Raw genomic sequence first — 11,584 nt, 5'->3', positions numbered from 1 at the left:
CATATATGGCCAGACTCCAAGTGACTTCAGAGAGTTACACTTTTATGCTTGAATGTGGTATACCTCACCTTGCAGTGGTGGCATCATCAGGGGTTGCTTATGTTAATTCACATGCAGCATTCCTAAAAAATTCAAACATGTATGATCAGATTCCAAGTGACTTCAGAGTGTAACACATTTTTGATGGCCACACCCACAGCCACCACAGATCTCCATAATGGCCGGGCAATAATTAGAAACCCCATCTGCACGCAGCTACCCAGCACAAGCCTGTAGAGGTCGCTGTTCTCCCAAGAGAGGAAGGCCATAAACCAACAAGAATGGACTTTCTCTTATCCAACACACTGCCAGCTCTCCACAAATACCTCTATCTCCATGAAAAGGCAGTAGAATTTGATACAGACCAAGATCAGAGAGGCTAACCCTGAGAAATAGATAGTCCTAACCAATTTCCCTGAAAAATAACTAAAAATAAAGTTCATAACCATGCTGATGGAGCTGCCAAGAAATATGCAAGAGGTAAGGGATGATGTCCGGAGGGAGATTACAGAAATGAAAAAATCTCTGTAAGGATTTATAAGCAGAATGGATAAGATGCAAGAGGCCATTGGTGGAATAGAAAGCAGGGAACAGGAACACATAGAGGCTGACGCAGAGAGAGATGAAAGGATCTCCAGGAATGAAACAATGTTAAGAGAACTGTGTGACCAATCCAAAAGGTACAATACCCACATTATAGGGGTACCAGAAGAAGAAGCGAGAGAACAAGGGATAGAAAGTGTATTTGAAGAAATAATTGCTGAAAAATTCCCCAAACTGGGGAAGGAAGTAATCAATCAGACCATGGAAATGCAGAGATTCCCCAACAGAAGGGACACAAGGAAGACAACACCAAGACACATGATAATTAAAATGACAAAGATCAAAGACAAGGACAAAGTTTCAAAGGCAGCTAGAGAGAGGAAAATGGTCACCTACAAAGGAAAACCCATCAGGCTATCATCAGACTTCTCAACAGAAACATTACAGGCTGGATGGGAATGGTATGATATATTTAATGCATTGAAACAGAAGGACTTTGAACCAAGAATACTTATCTTGCACAATTAATATTTAAATATGAAGGAGGGATTAAACAATTCCCAGACAAGGAAAAGTTGAGGGAATTTGCCTCCCACAAACCACCTCTACAGGGTATTTTAGAGGGCCTGCTCTAGATGGGAGCACTCCTAAGACTAAATAGATGTCACCAGAGAAAATAAAAACACAGCAAAGAAAGCAGACCAACCAAATACTAACTAAAGGCAAAAAATAAAATCAACTATTCACAAAAGCAGTTAAAGGAAACACAAAAGAGCACAGAATAAAACAACAAACACATAAAGAATGGAGGAGGAGGAATAAGAAGGGAGAAAAATAAAGAATCACCAGACAGTGTTCAAAATAGCTCAATAAGCGAGTTAAGTTAGAGAGTAAGATACTAAAGAAGATAGCCTTAAACCTTTGGTAACCACAAATCTAAAGCCTGCAATGGCAATAAGTACATATCTTTCAATAATCACCCTAAATGTAAATAGATGGAATGCACCAATCAAAAGACACAGAGTAATAGAATGGATAAAAAAGCAAGACCCAGGATCACAGGAAGATGGTGGAGTGAGTAGTTCAGAGGAAATCTCCTCCCCAAAACATATATATATTTATGAAAATACAATAAATACAACTATTCCTAAAAGAGACACCAGTAGATGCAGTACAACATCAAGGATACATCTACATCTGTGAGAACTCAGCATCACATGAAGGGGGTAAGTTACAAGCTGCAGCCAGGCGGGACACAAATGCTCCCTCACCCCAAAACCTGGAGGGAAGAAAGGAGTCAGAACGGGGAGGGAGTGAAAGCCCAGGACTGCTCAACAACCAGCTCTAGAAATTCGCACCTGGAATGCAGACACAAGGTGCATGGGGTGCTGGATATAAGAGAAAAGGAAAAGCAAAACCTGTGGGCAGGTCCCCACAACCGGCACCCTTGAGACAAAAGAAAAGCGAGTGCTTTCTGCAAGTCTTAAAGAGACAGAGACCCCATAGCTGGACGAAGTAGTCATGGTACACATAGCCAGCAGCTGGGAATCTCGGGGAAACATAGGCGCCCTAAAGCCCGGGGAGGCAGTGCAGCTCTGAAGCCCCTCATGGCACTAAGCAGCCTGCCAGTCATTCCTCCAACTGGCACAGACCCCGACACACCGGCCCAGTAGCGGGAGAGTGGCAGCACATGCCAGGGATGGAGGCGCCGGAAGGGACCGAGAGCAGATCCATGCGCCAACAGCACCAGAGGAGACCAGGAGAGGCTTGTGTGAGCCTGCAGTGGCGCGCCCGAACAGCCCAGCCATGGCTTGCGCGCACCGGTGGCAGGGGAGCCAGAGGAGCCCGGTAGAGGCCCGCGCACACCTGCAGTGGAGGCAGAGGGAGCAGGCACACTCCCAGCAGCTGACCAGAATCCCAGCCCAAGGCACAGCCACCCGGGCCAAACCCAAAGGTTGCTGCTGGTACAGAGCTGCCCGGCAGGGTCGCTCCTAGCACGGAGGAGTGAACCTGGCATGCCTGCCACTCCCTGCAGGGTTCTGCACTGCTCTGATGGACACCCAGCCCACAGCAGCTAAGGGGACTAACCCGGTGGCTGCTCCAGGAGTGCGGGTAACCATCACAGGCAGTGGAGAAGGGCAAGGCATTCAGCAAGCAGGAAAGGACTTTCTTCTCCCAGCTGACACACCCACAACATGCCTACAGCCACTGCTATCACCATGAAAAGGCAAAAAAATTTGGTCCAGTCCAAGATACTTCAAACAACACCTGAGAAAGGATCTGCAGAGGCAGACCCAACCAGTCTCCCTGAAAAAGAATTCAAAATAAAAATCATAAACATGCTGACAGAGCTGCAGAGAAATATGCAAGAGCTAAGGGATGAAGTCCAGAGGGAGATTAGAGATGTCTGGAGGGAGATTACAGAAGTGAAACAAACTCTGGAAAGATTTATAAGCAGAATGGATGAGATGCAAGAGACCATTGATGGCATAGAAACCAGAGAACAGGAAAGCATAGAAGCTGATGCAGAGAGAGATAAAAGGATCTCCAGGAATTAAACAATATTAAGAGAACTATATGACCAATCCAAAAGGAACAATATCCACATTATAGGGGTACCAGAGGAAGAAGAGAGAGAAAAAGGGATAGACAGTGTCTCTGAAGAAATAATTGCTGATAACTTCCCCAAATTGGGGGAGGAATTAGTTGCTCACACTACGGAGGCACACAGAACTCCCAAGAGATGGGATCCAAAGAGGAAAACACCAAGACACATAATAATTAAAATGGCAAAGATCAAGGACAAGGACAGAGTATTAAAGGCAGCCAGAGAGAGAAAAAAGGTCATCTACAAAGGAAAACTCATCAGGCTATCATCAGACTTCTCAACAGAAACCTGACAGGCCAGAAGAGAATGGCATGATATATTTAATGTGATGAAACAGAAGGGCTTTGAACCAAGGATACTGTATCCAGCACAATTATCATTTAAATATGAGGGAGGGATTAAATAATTCCCAGACAAGCAAAAGTTGAGGGAATTTGCCTCCCACAAACCACCTCTACAGGGTATGTTACAGGGACTGGTCTAGATGGGAGAACTCCTAAAAAGAGCACAGAACAAAACACCCAACATATGAAGAATGGAGGAGGAGGAATAAGAAGGGAAAGAAATAATCATCAGACTGTGTTTATAACAGCTCAATAACTGAGTGAGGTCAGACAGCAAGGTAGTAAACAAGCTGACCTTGAACCTTTGGTAACCACAAATCTAAAGCCTGCAATGGCAATAAGTACATATCTTTCAATAATCACCCTAAATGTAAATAGACTGAATGCACCAGTCAAAAGACACAGAGTAATAGAATGGATAAAAAATCAAGACCCATCTATATGCTGCTTACAAGAGACTCAACTCAAACCCAAAGACATGCACAGACTAAAAGTCAAGGGATGGAGAAAGATATTTCATGCAAACAACAGAAAGAAAAAAGCAGGTGTTGTAATACTAGTATCAGACAAAATAGACTTTAAAATAAAGAAAGTAACAAGAAATAAAGAAGGACATTACATAATGATAAAGGGTTCAGTCCAACAAGAGCATATAACCATTATAAACATATGCACCCAATACAGGAGCACCAATATATGTGAAACAAATACTAACAGAATTAAAGGAGGAAACAGAATGCAATGCATTCATTTTAGGAGACTTTAACACACAACTAACCCCAAAGGACAGATCCACCAGACAGAAAATAACTAAGGACACAGAGGCACTGAACAACACACTAGAACAGATGGACCTAATAGATATCTATAGAACTCTACATCCAAAAGCAACAGGATCCACATTCTTCTCAAGTGCACATGGAACATTCTCCAGAATAGACCACATACTAGGCCACAAGAAGAGCCTCAGTAAATTCCAAAAGATTGAAATCCTACCAACCAACTTTTCAGACCACAAAGGTATAAAAGTAGAAATAAATTTACAAAGAAAGCAAAAAGGCTCACAAACACATGGAGGCTTAACAACATACTCCTAAATAACCAATGGATCAATGACCAAATTAAAATGGAGATCCAGCAATATATGGACACAAATGACAACAACAACACAAAGCCCCAACTTCTGCGGGATGCAGCAAAAGCAGTCTTAAGAGGAAAGTATATAGCAATCCAGGCATATCTAAAGAAGGAAGAACAAACCCAAATGAATAGTCTAATGTCACAATTATCGAAATTGGAACAGAAGAACAAATGAGGCCTAAGGTCAGCAGACGGAGGGACATAATAAAGATCCAAGAATAAATAAATAAACAGAAGAATAAAACAATAGAAAAAATCAATGAAACCAAGAGCTGGCTCTTCAAGAAAATAAACAAAATAGATAAGCCTCTTGCCAGACTTATTAAGAGAAAAAGAGAGTCAACACACATTAACAGAATCAGAAACAAGAAAGGAAAAATCACGATGGACCCAACAGAAATACAAAGAATTATCAGAGAATACTATGAAAACCTATATGCTAACAAGCTGGAAAACCTAGGAGAAATGGACAACTTCCTAGAAAAATACAAGCTTCCAAGACTGACCCAGAATGAAACAGAAAATCTAAACAGACCAATTACCAGCAACGAAATTGAATTGGTAATCAAAAAACTAACCAAGAAGAAAACCCCGGGCCAGATGGATTTACCTCGGAATTTTGTCAGACATACAGAGAAGACATAACACCCATTCTCCTTAAATTTTTCCAAAAAATAGAAGAGGTGGGAATACTCCCAAACTCATTCTATGTAGGCATCACCCTAATACCAAAACCAGGCAAAAACCCCACCAAAAAAGAAAACTACAGACCAATATCCCTGATGAACCTAGATGCAAAATTACTCAACAAAATATTAGCAAACCGTAATTGAAAATACATCAAGAGTATCACACACCATGACCAAGTGGGATTCATCCCAGGGATGCAAGGATGGTACAACATTCGAAAATCCATCAACATCATCCACCACATCAACAAAAAGAAGGACAAAAACCACATGATTATCTCCATAGATGCTGAAAAAGCATTTGACAAAATTCAACATCCATTCATGATAAAAACTCTCAACAAAATGGGCATAGAGCGCAAGTACCTCAACATAATAAAGGCCATATATGATAAACCCACAGCCAACATCATACTGAGCAGTGAGAGGCTGAAAGCTTTTCCTCTGAGATCAGGAACAAGACAAGGATGCCCACTCTCCCCACTGTTATTCAACGTGGTACTGGAGGTCCTAGCCATGGCAATCAGACAAAACAAAGAAATACAAGGAATGCAGATTGGTAAAGAAGAAGTCAAACTCTCACTATTTGCAGATGACATGATATTGTGCATAAAATCCCTAAAGACTCCACTGCAAAACTACTAGAACTAATATCGGAATTCAGCAAAGTTGCAGGATACAAAACTAACACACAGAAATCTGTAGCTTTCCTATACACTAACAATGAACTAATAGAAAGAGAAATCAGGAAAACAATTCCATTCACAATAGCATCAAAAAGAATAAAATACCTAGGAATAAACCTAACCAAGAAAGTGAAAGACCTATACCCTGAAAACTACAAGACTCTCTTAAGAGAAATTAAAGAGGTTATTAACAAATGGAAACTCATCCCATGCTCCTGACTAGGAAGAATTAATATAGTCAAAATGGCCATCCTGCCCAAAGCAATATACAGATTTGATGCAATCTCTATCAAATTACAAACAGCATTCTTCAATGAACTGGAACAAATAGTTCAACAATTCATATGCAACCCTCAAAGACCCCGAATAGCCAATGCAATCCTGAGAAGGAAGTATAAAGTGGGGGGGATCTCACTCCCCAACTTCAAGCTCTACTACAAAGCCACAGTAATCAAGACAATTTGTTACTGGCACAAGAACAGAGCCACAGACCAGTGGAAGAGAATAGAGACTCCAGACATTAACCCAAAGATATATGGCCAATTAATATGCGATAAAGGAGCCATGGACATACAAATGGGGAAATGACACTCTGTTCAACAGATGGCGCTGGCAAAACTGGACAGCTAAATGTAAAAGAATTAAACTGGATTACTGTTTAACCCCATACACAAAAGTAAATTCCAAATGGATCAAAAACCTGAATGTAAGTCATGAAACCATAAAACTCTTAGAAAAAAACATAGGCAAAAATCTCATGGACATAAACATGAGTGACTTCTTCTTGAATATATCTCCCCGGGCAAGGGAAACAAAGGCAAAAATGAAAAAGTGGGACTATATTAAGCTGGAGCTTCTGCACAGCAAAGGACACTATCAATAGAACAAAAAGGTATCCTACATTATGGGAGAACATATTCATAAATGACAGATCCGATAAAGGATTGACATCCAAAATACATAAAGAGCTCACACACCTCAACAAACAAAAAGCAAATAATCCAATAAAAAATGGGCAGAGGAGCTGAATAGACAGTTCTCTAAAGAAGAAATCCAGATGGCCAACAGGCACATGAAAAGATGCTCCACATCGCTAATCATCAGAGAAATGGAAATTAAAACCACAATGAGATATCACCTCACACCAGTAAGGATCACCATCATCGAAAAGACAAACAACAACAAATGTTGGCGAGATTGTGGAGAAAGGGAACCCTCCTACACTGCTTGGGGGAATGTAAATTAGTTCAACCATTGTGGAAAGCAGTATGGAGGTTCCTCAGAATGCTCAAAATAGACATACCATTTGACCCAAGAATTCCACTTCTAGGAGTTTACCCTAAGAATGCAGCACTCCAGTTTGAAAAAGACAGATGCACCTCTATGTTTATCACTGCACTATTTACAATAGCCAAGATATGGAAGCAACCTAAATGTCCATCAGTAGATGAATGGATAAAGAAGATGTGGTACATATACACAATGGAATATTACTCAGCCATAAGAAAAAAACAGATCCTACCATTCACAACAACATGGATGGAGCTAGAGGGTATTATGCTCAGTGAAATAAGCCAGGTGGAGAGAGACAACTACCAAATTATTTCACTCATATGTGGAGTATAAGAACAAAGGAAAACTGAAGGAAGAAAACAGCAGCAGAATCACAGAACTCAAGAATGGACTAACAGGTACCAAAGGGAAAGGGACTGGGAAGGATGGGAGGGATAAGGTGGGGAAAAAGAAAGAGGGCATTATGATTAGCATGTATCATGTGGGGGGGCACAGGGAGGGCTATGCAACACAGAGAAGACAAGTAGTGATTTTACAGCATCTTACTACACAGATGGACAGTGACTGTGAAGGGGTATGTGGGGGGGACTTGGTGAAGGGGGGAGCCTAGTAAACATAATGGTCTTCATGTAATTGCTGATTAATGATACCAAAATAAAACAAAATTCAAATGGAAAAAAACAAAGTCAAAAAAGCAAGACCCATCTCTATGCTGATTACAAGACACTCACCTTAAACCCAAAGACATGCACAGACTAAAAGTCAAGGGATGAAAAAGGATATTTTCATGCAAACAACAGGGAGAAAAAGCATGTATTGCAGTAGTATCAGACAAAATAGACCTCAAAACAAAGAAAGTAACAAAGATAAAGAAGGACATTACATAATGATAAAGGGCTCATTCCAACAAGAGTATATAACCATTATAAATATAAATGCACCCCACACAGGAGCACCAACATATGTGAAGCAAATACTAACAGAACTAAAGGAGGAAATAGAATGCAATGCATTCATTTTAGGAGACTTCAACACGCCACTCACTCCAAAGGATAGATCCACCAAACAGAAAGTAAGTAAGGACACAGAGGCACTGAACAACACACTAGAACAGATGGACCTAATAGACATCTATAGAACTCTACATCCAAAAGCCACTATTTACAATAGCCAAGAAATGGAAGCAACCTAAGTGGATAAAGAAGATGTGGTACATATACACAATGGAGTATTATTCAACCATAAGAAGAAGACAAATCCTACCATTTGCAACAACATGGATGGAGCTAGAGGGTATAAATAAGCCAGGCAGAGAAAGACAAACACCAAATAATTTCACTCATATGTGGAGTATAGGAACAAAGAAAGACTGAAGGAACAAAACAGCAGCAGAATCACAGAACGTAAGAATGGCCTAATAGTTACCAAAGGGAAAGGGACTGCGGAGGATGGGTGGGAAGGGAGGGATAAGGGTGGGATAAAAGAAAGGAGGCCTTGCAATGAGCATGTATAATGTAGGGGGTCACGGGGAGGCTGTGCAACACAGAGAAGACAAGTAGTGATTCTACAGCATCTTACTATGCAGATGGACAGTGACTGTAGTAGGGTTTGTGAGGGGGACTTGGTGAAGGGGGGACCCTAGTAAACATAATGTTCTTTATGTAATTGTAGATTAATGACAACAAAATAAAAAAATAAAAAAATAAAAAATAAAAATAAATTAACAAAAAAACATGTATGATCAGACTCCAAGTGACTTTAGAGAATAACACTTTTTTGCTTGAAATTAGTATACCTCACACTTCATGGACTGCTCCATCAGAGATTAGTGATGTCAATTCATCTGCAGCATTCCTAAAACGTTCAAAACATGTATGATCAGACTCCAAGTGACTTCAGAGAGTTACAATATTTTGCTTCAAATTAGTATACTCACCTTGCATTGGCAGCTCCATTAGAGATTAATGATGTCTATTCATCTCAACCATTCCTAAAAAATTCAAAGCATGTATGATCAGTCTCCATGTGACTTCATACTTTACACTTTTTTGTTTGCAATCAGTATACCTCACCTTGCATTGGCAGCTCCATCAGAGACTACTGATGTCAATTCATCTGCAGCATCCCTAAAAACTTCAAAAACACTTATGGTGAGACGTTAAGTAACTTCAGAGAGTTACATCTTTTTGCTTTAAATTAGTACACCTCACCTTGCATTGGCAGCTCCATCAGAGTTTACTGATGTCATTTCAGCTGCAGCGTTCCTAGAAAATTCAACACATGTATGATCAGACTCCACTTGAATTCAGGGAGGTATATTTTTTGCTTGAAATTAGTATACATCACCTTGCATTGGCAGGTTCATGTGAGGTTACTGATGTCTATTCATTTGCAACATTCCTAAAAAATTGAAACATGTATGATCAGTCTCCAAGGGACATCAGAGAGTAAAACATTTTTGCTTGAAATTAGTATACCTCACCTTGCACTGGCGAGTCCATCAGAGATTACTCATGTCAATTCATCTGCAATATTCCTAAAAATTCAAAACTAGTATGATCAGACTCCAAGTGACTTCAGTGGGTTACACTTTTTTGCTTGAAATTAGTATACCTCACGTTGCACTGGCGGCACCGTCAGGGATTGCTGAAGTCAATTCATCTTCAGCGTTCCTAAGACATTCAAAACACGTATTATCAGACTCCAAGTGACTTCAGAGATTTAGGCTTTTTTGTTGAAAATAGTATACCTCACCTTGCATTGGTGTATTCATGTGAGATTACTGATGTCAATTCATTTCCAACATTCCTTAAAAACTGAAAACATGTATGATCAGTCTCCAAGTGACTTCAGAGAGTAAAACATTTTTGCTTTAAATTAGTACACCTCACCTTGCATTCGCGGGTCCATCAGCGATTGATGACGTCAATTCATCTGCAGCATTCCTAAAAAACTGAAAACATATATGATCAGTCTCGAAGTGACTTCAGAGAGTGACACATTATTTCGTTGAAATTAGTATATGTCACCTTGCACTGGCGGCTCCATCCGATATTACTGATTTCATTTCATCTGCAGCTTTCCTGAAAAATTCAAAACACGTATGACCAGTCTCCAAGTGACTTCATAGAGTTACAATTTTGTTAGAAATTAGTTACAAGTAGTCTGCAGTTTCAAACTGGTTGAACTCTAAAAAACAATCTATACATTATTTGGAATTTGGGAACCAGTAGTCCAGCTTTCCCTAGAAATCGGGCTTTATATAGTTGTAATGATGATCTTAGACCTGTCAGAGAGTGTAATAAAGCAAGAGAAGTACAATTCTTTACTGCTAAACCTCTTATGCACAACTGAATTGAGGCCAAGTTTACTTCAAAATTCAACTTCTATTTGTAGATACACATTCTTCCAGCCTCTTCCAGTTTCCTGATTATCAAGTCCCTGCATCATATCCTTACTCTCTGTGTATCATGTATGTCTTTTCTGTGTGTTATTCAGGTTCGTGTAACTGCAAGCCTGAGATGGGGCCTCCTTCCCATATGAGGACACAGTTACATTGGGGACACCAGCTTTAGGTGACAGAAGAATGCCAGAGGGTGTGAACTAGAGCTGAGGTCTATGAGCTACTCTTTTCTGCTGAGAGCTCCACTGCTCCCCACCCACTGCCACCTCCTCCGGGCTCCAGATAGGATCCTCTCTTCTCCTGGCACAATCTAGCAGAGTCTCATACACAGACATCATGAGAGTTTCCTGAGTTCTGGCTAGGAGTTACTAAGGGTTACAAACAGACAACGAGTAAGGTCTCCCTCTTATGAACTTTTCTTTTTTCTCCCTAGATCCCAAAGGAAAGTCACCTACAAAAGCTTGCAGTTTCTTATAGTGACCTACTGCCAGCAATGCTCCCCCCAGTGCCTCCCACCAGATCAGGCAAGTCAACCCACCCCTTGTTCTCACTGTTGTCAGAGGACCTTAAAGCAGTGACCATAACTCTGCCAAGGAGTAAAACACACAGAAAATAGAGTGAGACATCTGGGAAGACAATCAGATTCTTTCTTCTGGCAGGATTTCAGGACCTAAAAAGTAAAATCATGAGGAAACATGACATAAGCTAGAAAGTAGACAGCCTCCAGGCTGTGTGTAAATCCCCTGGAAAGAGAAGGAAGGAAGGAGGCACAGAATTCACAATTAAACCTCATTTCTTCTTCCCCATTTTGTCAACCATTGGCATGCTCTGGGATCGAT

General features: G+C 40.6%; 1 long non-coding RNA gene across 1 annotated transcript; it reads right to left on the bottom strand.

The window, feature by feature from the left end:
• Positions 1–9,648: 9,648 nt before the first annotated feature.
• Positions 9,649–10,297, bottom strand: LOC118935892 (uncharacterized). Its single transcript, XR_005034037.2, has 3 exons — positions 10,234–10,297; positions 10,097–10,158; positions 9,649–10,014 (listed from the first exon to the last, which is right to left on the bottom strand). It is a non-coding gene; the product is annotated as an uncharacterized LOC118935892 (long non-coding RNA).
• Positions 10,298–11,584: the final 1,287 nt, after the last annotated feature.

The sequence above is a fragment of the Manis pentadactyla genome, chromosome 18 (assembly GCF_030020395.1).
Source record: "Manis pentadactyla isolate mManPen7 chromosome 18, mManPen7.hap1, whole genome shotgun sequence".
Lineage (NCBI taxonomy): Eukaryota > Metazoa > Chordata > Mammalia > Pholidota > Manidae > Manis > Manis pentadactyla.
Note: the sequence above shows the minus strand (reverse complement) of the source record. Positions and strands in the feature narration are given on the sequence as shown.